At 41.4% G+C, this 19399-nt stretch overlaps 1 long non-coding RNA gene across 3 annotated transcripts; it reads right to left on the bottom strand.

Annotated features, from left to right (window-relative positions):
- Positions 1-1748: 1748 nt before the first annotated feature.
- LOC114802574 (uncharacterized) lies at positions 1749-18790 on the bottom strand. Of its 3 annotated transcripts, none has more exons than XR_003751736.1 (3): positions 18769-18790; positions 2135-2229; positions 1749-1807 (listed from the first exon to the last, which is right to left on the bottom strand). It is a non-coding gene; the product is annotated as an uncharacterized LOC114802574 (long non-coding RNA). The 3 variants fall into 3 exon arrangements; XR_003751737.1 differs by lacking the exon at positions 18769-18790 and adding an exon at positions 17381-17528 and having other exon boundaries at positions 2157-2229; XR_003751738.1 differs by having other exon boundaries at positions 1753-1807; positions 2157-2229.
- Between the last annotated feature and the right edge of the window lie 609 nt (positions 18791-19399).

Here is a 19399-nt window from a genome sequence, read left to right as displayed (position 1 = left end):
CTTGTGGTATTTCTCTATATGGACAAATAAACTGATATAATATATAATATTTCCTTTGTTCTACATCCCAGTGTGTTTTATACCTCTTTGCAGAGCACAGAGCCAACAGCCATTAGATGCCTTGTCCTGAGAGGACTTCCAATCATTCTTGGAGATGACGCATCTATGTTCTTCAAGAGCAGTTCAGAGAGTAAACCCTTCCTCCATTTGTACCATTCAAATATCAAATTGTGCAATTTACCACCTACTGTCACAACATGAAAGACATCTGTATATAAATGCACACAAAATGTCTCTAATAGCTTGTTTACAGTGCCTAAAAATAAAACAAATCAAACATTATTATGATTTGAAAAAATCATAATAAATAATTCTATACAGCTGATTGTAGACAATTTGCTGTTAATGTATGCAGGGAGCTGGTGGCTGCTGGGAAGGGTGGATGATGTCTGCAGGGGGCTGCTGGCCTGCCTGAGGAATGTCCGGGCAGAGGGTTGATGTGTCTGCGACCAGACGTGGACAGGCAGGTTCTCCACAAGGCAGGACCAGCAAAGCAGTTGCTGGCTGGTGACTTCCCATCACCCTCTTCCATCAGCTTTCCCCCGCACAGCCATCTTCCTCCTCCTCCTCACAGCGTTGTCATGCTGGGGGATGATGCCAGGGCCTGGATTTATCAGCACATGTGCAATGGGGAGCACATATCCTGAGTGGTTTCACAACCACTTGTCCTCATCACTGAGCTTACTGACATCATCAGCAGCGTCATGCCAGTCCAGCAGCCTCTGAGCGTCAAAGATCTATTTTCCATGCCGGCACTGCAGCATCAGTACGCTCTTACAACTGCATCACAACCTGTAATAAAAAAAGTAACTGGCAACAGACATTAGCACAATCTCCCTGACAAGGGTAACACATAACAGAGTTATTCCGTGTTCTTAAATGTTCACTGCTCACGATCACTAAAAATCACATAGCTAGAAAATACATTCAAATTGATTAAAGAAAGCTTTTATCGTGTCTTTGCTAGCTAGCGCCTTTGAAATGCATTTGCAATTATGTTTCACTTTGTTTGCTGAAAATGATAGACAATTCTTCTGATTGTGATATGTTTTATGCGGAGTAAAACAAAGATGTCATAGTACTTCCCAGCCCAAATGACAATCTGGTTGTGAAACAAAACAGGAAGCAGATACTTCATGTCAAGGGTCACATTTTGAACGCTTTTGAATTTGACAAAGCATGGGATAATGGAATTTTTTTTTATTAATACTCCATTTCATAAATAAGTAGTCCATGCTAACAACAGAAATAAATGCACAGCATGGAACTTCTAATGGGATGTGACAATAAACTGATTGTCCCAACACTAACTGATGGGCAGGAGCTGGACGGATAAAAAAAAAAAAAGTCTTTAGACTGAAGGTTTTGTATATCAGACTAATACACCTCCAGCCCACCAGAGAGCACCAGAACACACAGAGAGACGGTGACCCGGAAGTGGAAACGAGAGCGGGCAGCGCAGAGTATAAAAGTCAGGTAACCCCGAGGAGACGCTGCCCGCTATTTGAGTTGAATTTATTCCCAGAGACGCTAGCCTTATTTTCCCACGCCCAGCTGACTAGAATCCATGACCATGGATCCACGGCTACACTCCCGTCCCAACTCACCTCCGGCCTCCCTCTCCCCGACCAAGCGCCTCCGGTCCTCCTCCCCAGTGCGTCCTATGTCTGCTCCCCGTGCGACGACTTGTCCCCTTGCTCCAAGAATGCCTGCAAATGCATCCCCGAACTCCAGCAGTGACACAGACCTATTGAAGTAAGTAACTGTATACATATAACTACATATATTTAGTGTGGAATTTGAATTCAGTGTGTATTTAAAATGTAACCAACCAGAAATACGCTTAGTCCTTAAATTGTCAAAAGATTGTTTTGCACGTCAAGTGTTATTGATTGATAATGCAAATGTTATTAGATGATGCCAAATCAAATCAAGGCTTGTGTAACTGAAATTCGTAATTGTCAAAACATTTTTTCTAAGTTTGAAGATTCTGACTCTGATTGCATGGTGGATGATGAAGATCAAGAAGAAACTGTAAATGAGAGACAAAAATATTCTATAGATGAGGTATTACCAATCAATCAAGAGCCTTCTACCTCGGATAATTTGGTCACAAGCCACAGTGCTGCATCTCCTCCTTCTCCATCTCCTGGGTCATCAAGAAGTGGCCTCGGTTGTAAAACACATAATTCACAGTTATGATTGGAATAACAGAACTGTCAGAGAATTAAATCAAGCCATACAAGCCAGTCTTGAAAATCAATTTTGAGTTGAAATCAGCGTTGGAGTGTGGAGCATTTAATATTATGTGAGATATTAAAACCAGCAAGTTTAACATCAGTTGATATACTGTTCTTGATGGGGCCATTAAAAAGGTCATCTTACAACCCTTGTCAAAGAATTAGTGTGAAGTTTTTGGATGATTCTGGGAATATTGAGGAGGCCATACATTAAGGAGGGGTGGTAGTAGCCTAGTGGGTAACACACTCGCCTATGAACCAGAAGACCCAGGTTCAAATCCCACTTACTTACTTAACCCTAAATTGCTCCAGGGGGGACTGTCCCTAGATAAGGGCGTCTGATAAATGCTGTAAATGTAAATGAGTTTCTCAGACTGCTGATGCAAGCTCTTAAAGAATCATCAGTCTTTGACGATGCGGAAGAGATAAAGAATTTGGCACTTGATTCACAAGGTAAATGGTTTGACTAAAGTCATAGTAACAACTGACAACTTAAATTGTTTTAATGTACATTTCGTCACTGTTATGTATAATGATGTTCATTTATACTTATTTATACATTTTGGTTCTCATAATTTTTTTTCAGCACTAAGAGGGGACAGATATTTCTCCCAATGATGATAACCTTCCAAGTTTTTATATACAGTAGAGAGTTTTATATACAGCCAAGAGTTTGAACACACCTTCTCATTCAATGTGTTTTCTTTATTTTCATGACCATTTACATTGGTAAATTCTCAATAAAGGCATCAAAACTATGAATGAACACATGTGGAGTTATGCCAGAGAAGGGGTGTTGCAATATGTGTGGGTTATTACACGAATATCCTGGATATAGTCAAAGAGATCAACAGTCATACAACGGTACACAGCATTACATTAACTTATGACGATGTCAGAAATACTTTGGGCGGAACCTGATTGGTTAGCTCTTTCTATCTGGTCCGGTTAGAGTGTGATACCTAATGAGCCACGCATATTTCTTCACAAGTAATAACATAACAGTCAGGATTGGCCACCGGTGTTGAGCACAGCTGCAGTCAATCCTGACAATAATGGATAAGCTGGCCTCCAGGCTCTTGATTCTCTGACTGGAATCAGATTCATATTGTCGCTTCACCAGTGTAACCCGTCGTGGGAGTGGTACATTCTACACGACATTTGATGGTCCTTTGAGCCAGATGAAGCAATAAAGGACAATATGGATCACGCAGCGACAGATGCACCAACCAGACCACCAGAGTGAGTCATCTCCTCTTTCACTTAGCAGATTATGAGGTTAGTTACTGTCCCTCAGATGCTCACCCTCCCACGTCTTCTACCTGTTCTAAGGACATACATGGAAGCAACACGAGGAGAACATCTCACAGTGCACGCACCTCTAGTTCACAATCCACAAGGAAGACATCTTGCTCTACTGGGTTCTATCCAGCTCATTCATTGTCCGCTGTACAAGCTGAATTCCTGAATTCCACAATGAATCAGACACCATCATCTCGCCATCCACGTACAGCAACACCAGCAGTAGTTTTTTTCAGGGCCAAGGTGAGGTCACAGCCCTGTCACAGCTCAGCAGCGCAGCACCCTGTAACCATCAGCATGCAGCCATGTGAGGTACCTTACCCCTTTAATCCAGCATTACATGCTGCCACCTGGCAGCCATCACCTAATCATCTAGTGCTACCCATATCAGGCCCTCAGCAGAGGCACAGAAGTAAATGACATCATTGTCCCCAACAGTAGCGGTTCCCCAATCTGTTTTACCACCACAATCCGGAACAGAGCTACTAATTGCCTCAGCATTTGGCATCCCAAGGCCCACACTGCCAGTGTTTGAGAGCGGCCGTGAAAGTGACTTTACCCTTTGCTTAGTCACCTGAAACTTCCCAGTGCTGTTCAACTGGCAAAGGCTTACAAGCCCATTGAGACATACTGTATGTGATTTTGGGCTATATAAGAAATAAACGTTGTTGTTATACTGCTACACTCCAAGCACTGCAAGACAAATATGGCCAACCACGACATCTTGTCCAATCAGAGCTGGGTGCCATCCTGATCACTCGAATGCCTTTGACTCCTTCGCTTTGTCAGTTCAGTCGCTAGTGGGCATGCTGTGGACTCTTGAAGGTCAAAATGGTTATGAGCTCATGTGCAGCTTCCGCGTTGACAGGCTGCTCGGCAAACTGCCACCTTCATACAGAGACAGTTTTGTTGAATACTGTATCAATCCTGCAGTCTGGTACAAACAGAACTTACACAGTTCCTTACCTGGCTGCCTGGCTACAAATGAAGTCACAGGCCAAGCGTATAGCCAGTTGTGCCACAGCACTCTTCCCAGGTGACCCTCCTAAATTCACCAAGAATGAGCGGAAAGGCCCATACCATAAAGAGCGCTCAACACCTGTCTTGTTCACAGTTAAGGAGTCTACTCCAGCTGAGCCTTCTCGTAGCAGGAGCATCCCCAAACCCAAGCCTTACTGTCCCTACTGCGATAACAGAGATCACTACCTCAATCCTGTGAGGATTTCAAGAAACTTGACACAAGACAAGTCATTGCATGGATTAATGACCGTAAATGGTGCCAGAGGTGCAGGCATAGCCATTCAATTGAAAGCAGCAACCTCAAACGGCCCTGAAAGATTTGTAAAGAGGTGCACCTTACTGTGCTGCACTATGCCTTTCATGGCAGTTCCAACGCAGTTCTCACGGTGAGTTCACAAGACTCTAGGGTCTACCTCAACCGCCTTAACCAGTCCCAGAGAGTCCTGCTTAAGGTTGTGAAGGTTCTCATCCACAATGGTAACCGGTCTATGGAGGCTTATGCTATCTTAGATAATGGCTCAGAAATAACTATTGTTCTATCACCTGTCATATAGGACCTCAGGATCGCTGAAACTCCTGAGATGCTCCCTCTCCAGACAGTCCACCAGAAGGTGAAGCAGTAGCGTAGGGTGTTAGTAGCCTAGTGGGTAACACACTTGCCTATGAACCAGAAGACTATGGAGTCGCAGGTTCAAATCCAACTTCCTACCATTGTGTCCCTGATTGTAAGTTGCTCTGGATAAGGGCATCTGATAAATGCTGTAAATGTAATTAAATGTAATGAAGCGTCGTAAGGAGAGTAAAAAAGCATCTGCATCAAGGCTCTCCAGTAGATCTAGGTGCAAGCACCTTGTTGTCATACACTTGTACAGGATCCCCCACCTCTTCTCTTGACCCTGCTGATTGAGGTTGAGGGAATCCTCAATTCAAAGCCTCTTGGGTACGAAGTGCGTACTGCTACCGCTGAAGCACATGGTAAGATCTTCACGCACCCATTCACTCGATTGAGTGGGGCAGTGGTGGCCGAGTGGTTAAGGAAGCGGCCCCGTAATCAGAAGGTTGCTGGTTCGAATCCCGATCTGCCAAGGTACCACTGAGGTGCCACTGAGCAAAGCACCGTCCCCACACACTGCTCCCCGGGCGCCTGTCATGGCTGCCCACTGCTCACTCAGGGTGATGGGTTAAATGCAGAGGACGAATTTCACTGTGTGCACTGTGTGCTGTGTATCACGTGTGACAATCACTTCACTTTCACTTTCCTAAAGGACAATTGTGTCAGAAAGACTTGGTTAGCTGTTTCTATCTGGTCCGGTTAGACTGTGACACCTAATGAGCCACGCATATTTCTTCACATGTAAATGTGTGCGTTCATGACGGAAAAACCACACACACACATACGTACACCTATACAAACACACATACTTAAATTAGTTAATAAATAACATAACGGATAAGCTGGCCTCCAGGCTCTTGATTATCTGACCGGAATCAGATTCATATTGTCGCTTCACTAGTGTATCCTGTTGTGGGAGTGGTACATTCTACACGACAGACGACGTTATTAATAAGGTTTATGTCAATTCATTCGAACCTGTCACCTTTAGGTTTCAAGAACCTTTAGGTTTCAAGAACAGCAAACATTTTGACATAACCATTACAGTGGATTCTTTGGAGCGGTCATATGTAACATACCCCGCAGCCCTCAGGTGGTGGGTGACTATTTTGTATCCCTTCTATGATGTGTACATATAACAGGGAAAAACAAAGAGATTGTCACAATCAAGTATGACAAAGCACACTACGTACGTTTTTCGAAATCACACATCAGCAATATAGCTGTAGAAGTGAAATCAGATCAGAACCACGTCATACCATTTAAATACAGTAAGGTGGTTATAAAACTACTCGTCCAGGCAATGGTCATCTCCAAACTCAAATATTGTAACTGGACTATTGTATGGCGCCTCTGCAGTCACCATAAAACTACTCCAGATGATCCAAAATATGGCAACCCGTCTCATCTTCAATCAGCCAAAATACACCCATGTAACACCTCTTCTTACCTCTCTCCACTGGCTCCCGGTAGCTGCTCGCATTGAGTTCAAATCCTTGATGCTGCCTACAGGGCTGTAAATGGAACTGCGCCCTCCTACATCAATACAATACTACCTAGCTACACTCCTGCACGCTCTCTCAGATCGGCAAATGAAATGAGACTGAAAATTCTCTCTTCACGGGGTCTCTAATTCCAATCAACTCTGTTCTCCGTTGTTGTTCCTGGCTGGTGGAACAACCTGCCCTCCTCCATTCGACTAGCCGAGACTACCACCACCTTTAAGAAGCAGGTGAAAACCCGCTTATTCAAAAAGTATTTCAGACAACACTTACACACGCACATGCATACACATTGCACGAAATAATACAAAAATTACTATCATTTTTTTCCCATCTAGCACTTAACAATCTCTGAGCATGCTCTTTGCTGACAAGTTATGCCTTATCAGGGCTCTTAGTTTTGTAAACTCAAAACTCTATAGAAATCGAACAAGAATTGCTGGTGTCTTCCTCTTGTAAGTCACTTTGGATAAAATAAAGTAAAGTAAAGGTTCTGGTATAAGAGAGTTTTACCAGTTGGCATCAACCGGTAGACATCTTAAAAACAGGGCTTTGTCAAACGACAGAGAAGATTACTTGAACGGATATGCGCTGTATGCGATTAACCTCATAACAGATGAAGAGAGTGTAGCCAACACACATCATTAATTAGGTCGGCGAACATCATGTTGGAAACACGTTTTAGACAACCGCATCAAAACACTACATATTTGAAAGTGTAAGGATGGACATCACAGGAGCATGCCTTTTGTCTTGCATAACAGCTGTCTGCAGGGGGAGGTGTGACATTCCTGTGTCGATGATTGTGCGTGAAGATTCGGCACCTCTGTTTTACATGCCTTTTGTCTGACGGCAACGTGTGAAGTGTCAGCCGTCAGGACCGCCCACTCTCTTTGTCTTCCCCAAATGGGAGGCACCGGGGCGTGACATCAGAAACAACAGGTTCTGATTGGTCAGTGACAACTTCCTGTAGGCCAGTGACATCTTCCTGTAGGCCAGGGGCATAAAGGTCTGCTCACATGTGGAAAGGGGACTGAGCTCTCTTGCTCAGGGGTTTTCCATCGGAAGCCGTAATCAGAAGGTTGCTGGTTCGAATCCCGATCTGCCAAGGTACCACTGAGGTGCCACTGAGCAAAGCACCGTCCCCACACACTGCTCCCCGGGCGCCTGTCATGGCTGCCCACTGCTCACTCAGGGTGATGGGTTAAATGCAGAGGACGAATTTCACTGTGTGCACTGTGTGCTGTGCTGCTGTGTATCACGTGTGACAATCACTTCACTTTCACTTTCCTAAAGGACAATTGTGTCAGAAAGACTTGGTTAGCTGTTTCTATCTGGTCCGGTTAGACTGTGACCCCTAATGAGCCACGCATATTTCTTCACATGTAAATGTGTGCGTTCATGACGGAAAAACCACACACACACATACGTACACCTATACAAACACACATACTTAAATTAGTTAATAAATAACATAACGGATAAGCTGGCCTCCAGGCTCTTGATTATCTGACCGGAATCAGATTCATATTGTCGCTTCACTAGTGTATCCTGTTGTGGGAGTGGTACATTCTACACGACAGACGACGTTATTAATAAGGTTTATGTCAATTCATTCGAACCTGTCACCTTTAGGTTTCAAGAACCTTTAGGTTTCAAGAACAGCAAACATTTTGACATAACCATTACAGTGGATTCTTTGGAGCGGTCATATGTAACATACCCCGCAGCCCTCAGGTGGTGGGTGACTATTTTGTATCCCTTCTATGATGTGTACATATAACAGGGAAAAACAAAGAGATTGTCACAATCAAGTATGACAAAGCACACTACGTACGTTTTTCGAAATCACACATCAGCAATATAGCTGTAGAAGTGAAATCAGATCAGAACCACGTCATACCATTTAAATACAGTAAGGTGGTTATAAAACTACTCGTCCAGGCAATGGTCATCTCCAAACTCAAATATTGTAACTGGACTATTGTATGGCGCCTCTGCAGTCACCATAAAACTACTCCAGATGATCCAAAATATGGCAGCCCGTCTCATCTTCAATCAGCCAAAATACACCCATGTAACACCTCTTCTTACCTCTCTCCACTGGCTCCCGGTAGCTGCTCGCATTGAGTTCAAATCCTTGATGCTGCCTACAGGGCTGTAAATGGAACTGCGCCCTCCTACATCAATACAATACTACCTAGCTACACTCCTGCACGCTCTCTCAGATCGGCAAATGAAATGAGACTGAAAATTCTCTCTTCACGGGGTCTCTAATTCCAATCAACTCTGTTCTCCGTTGTTGTTCCTGGCTGGTGGAACAACCTGCCCTCCTCCATTCGACTAGCCGAGACTACCACCACCTTTAAGAAGCAGGTGAAAACCCGCTTATTCAAAAAGTATTTCAGACAACACTTACACACGCACATGCATACACATTGCACGAAATAATACAAAAATTACTATCATTTTTTTCCCATCTAGCACTTAACAATCTCTGAGCATGCTCTTTGCTGACAAGTTATGCCTTATCAGGGCTCTTAGTTTTGTAAACTCAAAACTCTATAGAAATCGAACAAGAATTGCTGGTGTCTTCCTCTTGTAAGTCACTTTGGATAAAATAAAGTAAAGTAAAGGTTCTGGTATAAGAGAGTTTTACCAGTTGGCATCAACCGGTAGACATCTTAAAAACAGGGCTTTGTCAAACGACAGAGAAGATTACTTGAACGGATATGCGCTGTATGCGATTAACCTCATAACAGATGAAGAGAGTGTAGCCAACACACATCATTAATTAGGTCGGCGAACATCATGTTGGAAACACGTTTTAGACAACCGCATCAAAACACTACATATTTGAAAGTGTAAGGATGGACATCACAGGAGCATGCCTTTTGTCTTGCATAACAGCTGTCTGCAGGGGGAGGTGTGACATTCCTGTGTCGATGATTGTGCGTGAAGATTCGGCACCTCTGTTTTACATGCCTTTTGTCTGACGGCAACGTGTGAAGTGTCAGCCGTCAGGACCGCCCACTCTCTTTGTCTTCCCCAAATGGGAGGCACCGGGGCGTGACATCAGAAACAACAGGTTCTGATTGGTCAGTGACAACTTCCTGTAGGCCAGTGACATCTTCCTGTAGGCCAGGGGCATAAAGGTCTGCTCACATGTGGAAAGGGGACTGAGCTCTCTTGCTCAGGGGTTTTCCATCGGAAGCCGGAAGGCTTCTGAGTCTTTTTCTCTTCTCCCTCTTTACTCGTTCTTCTCATTTTTATTTTCTCTGTAACCTTGGTACCTTTTTACATTCAATATTCACATGTAACTACAATAATTGTTTAATAAATAATAAATTTAATACATTCGAAACTGTTAATTTTTAACCTCTATTGTGCCATGCCTCTTTCTGCCAGGTAACATCAAGTTGGAGTGGTTGAATACAGTGCTTTTGTGTGGAGGGAGAAAGAGTTTTTCTACACACTCTGTTCTCACCCCACACGGTCTTTTTTTACAAAAGTCTGTGCTATATTTGATAGCATTATAAAAGTGTCCAATCGCAGACAGATTCTTGTGGACCACTACTGAGACCATGAACACTGTTCAACTATCAAATATTATTCACAAAATCTCCACAAACATATTTTTTAGGCGTTCTACCATCCAATCACTTACCCAAAAGACCCGTGCTAAGCCTACCAGCATCTTTGATAATCAACACACACAATTTGGACCAACCGGGTGAACACTGGCTAGCAGTATACATAACTGAAGACCGCGTTGGTTGTTTTTTGACAGTTTTGGACAGTTTTTGTGTCCGTCAACCATTTATAATTTTCAAAAAACTATGTGTTACAACGTATGATTTTCAAATAAACACGTTCAGGATTTATCATTGGTTACATGCGGCGAACACTGTGTAGTCTTTCTTTCCCACAAGTCAAAAGGTTCCAGTAATGAAGATATTTATCTAAATATTCCAATGACTTGACTAAAAATTATAAAATAGTCTCGTTATTTGCAAACCAGAATACATGTATCGTTGAGTTTGTTTTATTGTCATTACGTGTTCAAAAACGTTTGAAAACAAGCCTATATACACAATATTGTTTTAAAAATGTAGCCACGCGCTTGTATCTAAACGTGGTGATGAAAACATGGGGGCTTCTGAAACAGCATTGTGTGTTGTAAAACTTCTTATTTTTAAAAGAATTGACTTTTAACACATCTGTAATCGTAGAAAGAGGTATGTTCAACGTGGCTACTATAACACTCAGAAATTCACGCCAACACAGGGGTCTCCTATGAGGATTCATCATTTGAGGGGTGGTGACCCCATTAACCAAATTGAAAATGTGGCATTCTGGAATGACTTCTCCATTGAAAAAAAAGTCACCTGCTTTACTCCACGAAGCTACCCCCTGCAATTTTATCATCTTTTCTAATATATATTGAACATTCCTTTTACTTCTCTTTACATTTTGTTGTGATTGTCTGTACATTTTTGGTGTGGTTTTCCGATGCCTGTGGTAGACTAAGCGTTATTGTTTTAGTCTCGAGATCACCCTCCTTAACCAATGATTTATACCTCTGCAGCAGCAATGTGTATAGTTGAACTTTTTCATAATCCCCCAAATCAGTCCCATCCAAAATGTTTTTTATTGATGCATCCAAATTGTTTTCCATGTGTTGTCTTAGAGGCACGGGTGCTCCCTCGTTTTTTAACCTGTCCAGCTGTCGCTGGGGGACCAAATACTTTTCAGCATACTCCATCAGTCCTGCTGTCATGACGCTATTAGGCTGCATATAACGGTTACGGTGACACTTCATAGAGACAAAAGGAACCTGCCCTCTTGATTAATCACATGTTTCTTCCTTAACAGGCCAATTTTTTTATCAGCTATGAATTCTATAGCTTTTTTCTTCTTTTCAAACTTTTTATATTGTGACTTTGTCAGCGCTGTTGTACCGCTGAGCACGTTCAAAGCATGTTCATTTGTTACAACTCATTTGAAGATTCTTTTAAAATGAGACGTCTCTGCGGCAGCTTAGTTTTAAGTAAGAGTTTTAGAAGGGGCAGGATTCTATAAAGACGATTAGACATGTTAGCGTTTCAACACGTTTTCTGAACATAGATTGCCGGATACTCTGAAAGCAGATCACTTCTGAGACGATTTATAATTGATCATTAGGTAACCGAAGGGTTTTTTTAGTCGCGTTTTTAAAACATTCAAGAAAAAATCTGGTATTACCAGGATATATTTGCCTTGTTAAAACACTGATCTGATTATTGTCTCTAGTTTTTGAGAAGTGTTAGATAATTGGTGTTTAAATTGATTGTCCTGCTGGATTTCACCTGAAAAAACTAATTCTGAACCATATAGATGGCGCTGAGGTTTCGGTGGTGCACATATTGCGTAAACACTTTTTCAATCTACCGCTTGCAACATCCACTAAATCGTCAATAATTAATAGAGATGCTTTGATTGTTGGCAAGAGCTGGTTATCAGCTAAAGTGTCTGGGATCCCTTCTATAAATTTGATACTTCTGATTTTTAACAATTTGTTATAAAGAGTTTGCCTAAATGTTAGACATATTGAAAAACCACACACATGCATATAATAGAAACAAATCATATATAGAGGCATATTGATGAAAAAGAAATGAAGAAAAGGCTTATTTACATACATTACATATTTACCTGTAACATCTCTCAAACTCATTGTGTATTAAAAACTATAGGGGAGCGTCGTAAAGTCTGGAAGCAGGACTCGTTTGGTGTACACAACTTTGAATCTTTTGACGTCAGATTTGTTCTGTAATGTGAGGTGTCTTTTATCCCTAGTGATGTTGACTGTACGTGTTAAAATATGTTGTGCCCTGTCTCTATCAGTTACATAGTTGTTAACCACCAGAGAACCAACCAGAGAGTTAAGAACCAGAGAGCGAAGAGTTACAGCTTTTGAATTCTCAGCATTAAGTGTGATTCCCTTGACCTTCATGCATGTTTTACCACCAGCCGTGATGAAACCGTATGTTTTTGTTCCGCCTAGACAAAATTCTTTAATGTAATCCTGATCACCCAGATACGGACCGAGGGATGGCTCCCATTCACCGTCTTTTGAGACAAAGATTAGACTGTCTGTGTTGCTGTAAAGCAAACAGTTCTCCTAATTTCTCCATCACAGAGGCGAGCTGTTGTGAACGCTCTTAGGAAGATGTGTGAGAGCGAAAAGTTTAAAAACCTGCTGCCCATTCACACCAAACTCAGCAGCCACATGACACCAAAAAGGATCAATTTGAACATTTTCACTTGAGGCTGTACCGCTATTTGTTGCCAGAAGTTTTGACTTTAATACCTGTATGTTTAGTTATTTTGAGGGGATTAAAACAAGCTGTACACTGACTACTTTACATTGTATCAATGTGTCACACCTTCAGCGTTGTCCTTAGGCAATATATAATAAAACATTTACAGAAATGTGAAGGGCGTACTCACTTTTCTTAGATACTGTATAATAGTATAATATAATTAGACGACTTGAAGACTTGAGCGGCTTTGGAAATTTGAAGTAGACCACCTTAAACAAACGCTTTCCTTGCACTAGACTGTGTTTTCTGAGAATTTATATAGATATAATTAATTTAGATCTCTCCCTTCTTCCTCTGTTATGTGAGCAGACACTGGCTTCAATTCTCCTTGAATTCCCTGAATAGCACATAGTAAGTGTCAGGATTGACGGCACCTGGGGACTCGCCTGTGCACAATCAGGCCTGCGGTTTAAAAGGCCCTGTGGCGCAGCCGGCCGGTGCTGGGACATTGTTTGTGAACTGGCATCTTTGTGGTCCGTGCAACTGTTTGGTGCTGTTTTAAGTTCTGGCAATCTCCACACGCCTGCGGGCTAGTTTTTGTTCTCCTCTTTTGTTTCACTGTTTTTGGCCATCAAGCCTGGTTTTATTTCTGTCTTTAATAAATCCTTTTTTATATTATGTCCTGTCTCTGCACTTACTTCCCCCGTCAGCTTTCTAGCTGTGTTGGACTGGAAGAGGCATCTGCTTTAATAATTTTAGATGGCTGGTCACAGCATTTTAGATGTTATTTCAGTTTACACACAGACGTGGCTACTCATTCATTTTAGGGTCGTTCAACTATTCTTTTTCAGATGAGACCTCTGTCTGACTAGGACCAAGAAGTGTCCAGGTGTATTTTGTTTGACTTGTTTTCCCTTTTAATATTATACATTTGTGGTGATATTGTGGATTTGTAAATACATTTTATTTATGAGCTTACATTTTGCTGAACTTTTATGTATTGTAAGAATTAGTTAGTGTCTTATTTTAACATTCGACGCCTTATGGATATCCTGTACACACCATCAGAGGGTATGTCCTGTCTTTGGATGCTGAAAAGGCTTTTGCTTGTGTGGAATGGGAGTATTTATTTTGCGCTTTAGAAAAATTCAATTTCGGCCCAAGTTTTATCACTTGGGTTAAATTATTATATTTAAGCCCCATTGCCTCAGTTCTGACAAATGCTCAGCAGTCTCAACCATTCAGCCTTCAGTGGGGAACCCGTCAGGGCTGTCCTCTTAGCCCATTACTCTTTAATCTGGCCATTGAGCCACTAGCAATTGCATTCCGCAAGTGTAAGGATATATCTGGGATCTGGAGGCAGGGAGAAGAACATAAAGTCTCCCTTTATGCAGATGACCTTCTACTTTTTATATCAAATCCAATCTCCTCCCTACCACCTGTGCTGTCATTGCTCAATGAATTTAGCTATTTCTCAGGATATAAGCTGAATCTGCACAAAAGCGAACTCTTTCTCCTAAATAATATAGCACTAACAACTGATATGCATAATTTTCCTTTTAAAATAGTGAAACATCAGTTTACCTATCTAGGTATTACAATTACAAGGAAGCATAAACACCTTTTTAAAGAAAATTAGGTTGACCATTATTTGGGACAATGGTCATCACTGTCCATGTCCCTGGTGGGACGTATTAATGCCGTTAAAATGAGTACTCTTCCTAAATTTTTATATCTTTTCCAGTCTGTACCTGTTTTCATTCCCAAATCTTACTTTGGTGCTTTAGATTCGATTATATCTTCTTACCTTTGGAAAGGTAAACATCCACGATTGAATAAGTCCTTACTTCAAAGCTCTAAAAGAGACGGCGGCTTGGCTCTGCTAATTTTAGTTTTTACTACTGGGCAGCAAACATTCGATCTGTCATCTTTTGGGCATATTTTCATAATCAACCTAATCGTCCTGCCTGGGTGGAAACGGAGATAAAGTCTGTAAAAAAATCTCTCTGTCTCTGCACTCCTTGGATCTGCACTACCCATCTCCTCAATTAAATCAATCAATAATTCAGTTATTAGGCATACCTTGAGAGTATGGGCTCAGTTCAGAAAGCACAATGGTCTTCTGGACTTCTCTCTGTCCAGCCCTATCGTCTCTAACCATCTCTTCCAACCTTCTCTACATGATTCAGTGTTTCAGGAATGGTACAATAAGGGCATCAAGCTTTGCAAAGATCTGTTTGTTGACCATAGGTTTGCATCATTTGAACAGCTTTCTGAAAGGTTTAACCTACCCAATTCCCATTTTTTCAGATACCTGCAAGTAAGACACTTCATTGGCTCTTTAATACCAAATTTCCCTGAGGCTCCTGCTGTAAACATTCTAGACAATCTCCTCTGTCTGACTCCGCTGCGTAAAGGCCTAATATCCACTATTTACGGTGGATTGATGGGTTCGAGTTACAACCCTTTGTGTAAAATTAAAACTGCTTGGGAGAAAGATTTAAATTTGTCCCTCTCAGATGATACCTGGAATTCAATTCTTAGGCTTGTCAATTCAACTTCCTTATGTGCCCGCCACTCTTTATTACAGTTTAAGGTTGTACACAGGGCTCACTTATCCAAACTTAAACTCTCCCATTTCTACCCAGACATCGATCCTAGTTGTGATAAATGTAAAAGTGGAGAGGCGTCTCTTATTCACATGTATTGGACATGCCCGAATTTGGAAAAATTCTGGAGGGACGTTTTTAAAACCTTGTCGTACTTACTGAAATGCAACCTTGAACCAGACCCTCTGATCGCTCTTTTTGGTATCATTAAAGAGGAAGATAAGCGTCTAACTCCAGCTAAACAGCATTTGTTATCTTTTGCAACACTGCTGGCCAGGCGTTCTCTTTTATTCAAGTGGAAGGATTCCACGTCACCTACTCACGCCCAGTGGCTCAGAGATGTTATGTCCTGTCTGTCCCTGGAGAAGATTCACTACTCAATCCGTTATTCAGACTTGAAATTTCAACAGGTGTGGGGGCCCTTCCTTAATTTTTTTCATATACATTTATAGTTCGATTCCCTTCTTATTTAATTTTTGTCTGTTTGTTTTCTTTTAGTTTTTCTTTTGTTGTTTCTTTTGCATACAGGACCAAAAAAACTTCCAGCTCCATAGTCCTTTTTTTTTTTTTCTTTAAAATGCCTGGCATCTAACCTTGATTGCACATGTGAAGCTGGCTTGGAGTCAGGGAAGGGAGGGGGGTGATATAGGGTTTATAAGGGGGTTATAAAATATATAATTTACAGTATATTGAAACATTACATGTTTACCCTGTTATATCCCTGTTTAAAATCAATAAAAATATTGTTGAAACTAAGAATTAGTTAGTGAATTTGGATAAAATGATTTGATTCCAGTTATTTTATCAGCACTGAGTGGACTGGAGATTCCACTGTTGCTGCCTCCCTGGGTGCCACTCGAAGCCACCCATTTTTCTTAACTGGTTAATATAGTTTGTGCACCACAATCACATATCACTTCAGTTTCAATCAGGTTAGAGATTTGACTGGTTATGTTTATTATTGTGATTGCATATAGTTTTTATGTATTCAGTATAATACAATTTGTAATTGGTTTTAAGTGGGGTTACGTTTGTTTTAAGTGGGGTTAAAACCAACCACCTTTCCTTTAACATGTAGGCTTAAAACCCAGTTTTACTATAACAAAATGATGTGAACATTTCTACTCTTTGGACAAGTCATAAATCAATAAAACTAACATTTTGACAAAGTATATGTAAACACTACTTTTGACCTTTTTTTCTAATTGGATTTTAACTGTTGTCAATGCTACTTGAATTTCAGTTGTATTGTCTACAACTGTGTATTGTATTGTATTGTGTTGTATTGTATTGTATTGTATTGTGTTGTATTGTCTACACAGTGGTGGCCTAGCGGTTAAGGAAGCGGCCCCGTAATCAGGAGGTTGCCGGTTTGAATCCCGATCCGCCAAGGTACCACTGAGGTGCCACTGAGCAAAGCACCGTCCCCACACACTGCTCCCCGGGCGCCGGTCATGGCTGCCCACTGCTCACTCAGGGTGATGGGTTAAATGCAGAGGACAAATTTCACTGTGTGCACCGTGTGCTGTGCTGCTGTGTATCACATGTGACAATCACTTCACTTTTTTTTTTTTTTTAATTCACAAGGGAACTAAAATGTGCATTTCTCTGGCAACTGTATGTGATGACGAGAAGTTTATTGTTACGAATTTGACTTAAGGCTGATTTAGGGATGCCATGAGTAGCTTGCAGAACTTTGTTTGGTCGCATGACTTCATGACTGACGCACTGTGGCTTTTCTTCAGCATGTTGGTGGGGTCCAGCGCCAGCATGCCACGTCCCAAGCTCCCCTGCAGCTCCACGCGCACAGGGCACTGGATGCTGTCGGTCACTGTCCTTTGGTCAATGCATGCAGCCACTGCAAATGAATCATAGGGCACAAAGCCTTGGCCAAAGTGCACATCCCTGTTATTCTCACCAAACGTCTTAGAGAAGGCCCAGCACTTTGAAGTGATTTTTTCAAATTCAGTTAGTTTTAATTAGTTTTTAGAGGCAGATTTACTAGTTTTTATTAGTTTTGATATTTTGAAATTGCTTAGTTTTAGTTTAGTTTTTATTAGTTACAGTGTTAGTTTTAGGTTTTTTTTTGTAAATTAGGATATTTGTCAGGTGCATGAATCAAAATCACCAGAATAGCCTTATCCATCTTAGCTCTGATGAGGTTATTGACTCTTGCAGCTCCGGGTGTTTTGAATTTTGGTTCGTGGTGAAGTGGTGAACTTTTTGAAGGTAATCGAGTCACACAGTCGTGTAGACATTCCAGTCTTAATAAACATATTTACCAATGCTTCTTCTCGTTTGTGGTGTTCCTGCGTATTTACTAGCCAGCAGCTATTGGTCTGGACTTTCAGATTCGTGGGGTTTTTCCCCTTAAGAAGTATTCCACATATTGTATCACCTGCTTCTACAACAAGGCACTTACTTTTATTTTTGACACTGTCATAATCAAAGAAATCCCAAATAGGACTTTCTTCCACTTTCTTCTGACTTTCGCTGCAGGCATCACGCTAGCCGGTGGCGTCACGGACACACTATGGACACGTGACGTCACAGACCACGTGTTGCCATAATGGTCAAAAACCTGGCTTAAAACTGGCAGCGTGAAGTAAATAGATTTATTTAAACCCAAAGACGAAAACGAAGGACGTTTTTGCTATAATATTAGTTCGTTTAAGTTCGTTTTGTATACACACAAAACAGTTTCAGTTAGTATTAGTTTTTTTTTACTCTTGTTATTTTTATTTCAGTTAGCAAAAATGCTTTTTCAATTCTAGTTTTTTCGTTCGTTTTCGTTAACTATAATAACCTTGGTACCAACCTCCGAATGTTCACAGACAGACAGAACTTTAACCACGTTCTGGCAAACATAGTCCACAGTGGTGTTCCCAAAGCAACAGGTTATCCCCACAACCTTCTCAGTGGGTTCTGCCAGGGCCATCATGATTGCTTGGGCATCGTCAATGCCACAATCAGTATCAATAAGCAACAGCTTTTGTGCCATGACACACGCTTATGAAATTCTAAAAGGCGAATGGTTCAGTATGAGAATGAATTTTGGGTGCAAAAAATCATCAGATGAAATGTTGATGAAATGTTCTGAATGTTGTCAGAACTTACCTGCCTTCAGACTGGTTTATCCTTTGAAGCCTTAATATGTTACTGCTGTGAAAGGGGAAAAAATGTCCTCAGTTGTAGATCATTAACTTCAATCTGTTTCTGCTTTCACTTGTGTAAAAGTTTACAGGGTTCAAAGTCCCCAGCAGTGTAACTTTCTGGGAGTCAAGTTGATGTGTGAATGAGCAGTATTTCTACCAGCATGTTTACCTTTAGTTGGAATGTGGTATAGAAATAGAAGAGTGAAAATATCAATACCAATGTGATAGTATCGATCTAATAACTGATACCAACTTGGTATTGATCCATCTCATAAACTTTTTCTTGATTGTATTCATATTTGAGGTTCGATCAGTCAGAGAAGCAAGAGACAGACATTAAAAAAATATTTGCAAGTTTATTTTACATATACACAAATGTACAAAAATGTTGGCCTGGGCATGGCTTGGCTCAACCTGGGCAAGAAATGTGGAAAGGTTGTGTCTCTGCAAGGACTTGGCTTGGTTCCGCTCAGCAGATGCATGGCTTGGCTCTGCATGGGCGGGGCTTGGCTCGGCCTGGACGAGAAACATGAATGGTTGTGTCTTGGCCCAACTTGGTGTTGGTTTGGCAGGATTATGGCTTTGCATGGCCT

Source organism: Denticeps clupeoides, chromosome 13, assembly GCF_900700375.1.
Source record: "Denticeps clupeoides chromosome 13, fDenClu1.1, whole genome shotgun sequence".
Classification (NCBI taxonomy): domain Eukaryota; kingdom Metazoa; phylum Chordata; class Actinopteri; order Clupeiformes; family Denticipitidae; genus Denticeps; species Denticeps clupeoides.
The sequence above is the reverse complement of the archived record's forward strand: the minus strand, read 5'-3'. Positions and strand labels throughout refer to the sequence as shown.